The sequence below is a fragment of the Otolemur garnettii genome, unplaced genomic scaffold (assembly GCF_000181295.1).
Source record: "Otolemur garnettii isolate 467f Iridium unplaced genomic scaffold, OtoGar3 scaffold00127, whole genome shotgun sequence".
Lineage (NCBI taxonomy): Eukaryota > Metazoa > Chordata > Mammalia > Primates > Galagidae > Otolemur > Otolemur garnettii.
Window position 1 is genome coordinate 3,844,815 of NW_003852522.1, and position 1,641 is coordinate 3,846,455.

The window sequence follows — 1,641 nt, forward strand, 5'->3', positions numbered from 1 at the left end:
CCACAGTGCCCGGCTGTTTTTTGGTTGCAGCCATCATTGTTGTTTGGCAGGTCCGGGCTGGGGATTCGAACCCGCCACCTTAGATGTACGTGGCTGGCGCCTTAGCCGGTTGAGCTATAGGCGCCGAGCCACAATAACTATTTTGTAACTAGAAGTGTGGGAACTTGCTACCCTTTATTTTTCCTGTCTTTGTAAGTTTTTGCAACTGATAACACAGGCTAAAAATGTCACTGTGAGTAACTGGCTCCTTCTCATTTAATTTTCCTTCCCACCAGCTGTGCTCCCTGAGAGTAACCGCTGTGACTAGGGTCTCGTGTGCCTTCTCCCTGACATGGCCTGTCAGGCCACAGGCAAATGTGTGTGTATTTATACAGTCCTTATAAATACACCCAGAAATGCAATGCATATGGGCCTACGTTGTGCTGTTTTCAACTTGATACACTGAAGGCTGTTTCACACCAGTGCCCACAAGACTACTCCTTTTATACTTTTTTTTTAGAGGCAGAGTCTCACTGTCTTACTTTGTCACCCTCGGTAGAGTGCCGAGGCATCACAGAGCTCACAGCAACCTTCAACTACTGGGCTTAAGCGATTCTCTTGTCTCAGCCTCCCAAGTAGCTGGGAATACAGGTGCCCACCACAATGCCCAACTAGATTCTAATTTTCTTTTACATACAGGAGACTGTGCTTAACCACTTCCTGCTTTTTATTGGTTGCACTGTCTGGTTATCAAGTCCTTTGGTTTTTTAAAATTTGATTTACTGTTGGAATAGGACACGTATGCATGTTACAGAAGTCAGAAAGCACAAAAGGATTCATTGAATGAAAGCAGTCTCCCTCGCATCCTCAAGTCCTGCTCCCCCATCTCTCAGTTCCCTCTCCCAGAAATTTTGCCAATTTCTTCTTGGAATATTCTGGGCATTCTGCACACATACAGTAGGCTATCAGCTCCATAGGGACAGGGAATTTGTATATATTTCCGGATTTTAGAACAATACCTGACACACCGTAAATGTTTAATGTATTTGGGAAAAAACATTCAAGCAGGCCAGGAGGGGGCCTCATGCCTATAATTCTAGCACTCTGGGAGGCCAAGGCAGTAGACAGCCTGAGCTCAGGAGTTGGAGACCACCATGAGCAAGAGAGAGGCCCATCTCTACTAAATATAGAAAACTAGCCAAGCACTGAGGGCACCTGTACTCCCAGCTTCTCAAGAGGCTGAGGTAAGAGGATCACTTGAGGCCAGGTGTTTGAGGTTGCTGTGAGCTGTGACACCAAGGTACTCTTATCCAGGGTGATAGTGAGACCTCTGATACTAAAAATAATTAAAAAAAGCATTCAAGCAGATTATGTATACATTTTCACAAATGGTATCCTCTTAACATAAAAGGCCATCTCTCCTACCTGAACATAAGCTCCATGGGGACAAGGAATTTTTTCTCCTGTTTTGTTCACTCCTGTGCCCAATAGATGCACCAAAAACATTTGTTTAAGGAATGAGGGGCTCTCCTATCCTGTTGTCAAGCTGCCAGTCTCTCCCTCTCTCTCTCTCTCACACACACATCAGTCCTGAAGGTGTACTTTGTTTTTCTTAAAAAATTTTTTGGGGGGCTTGGCACCTGTGGCTCAAGTGGCTAAGGC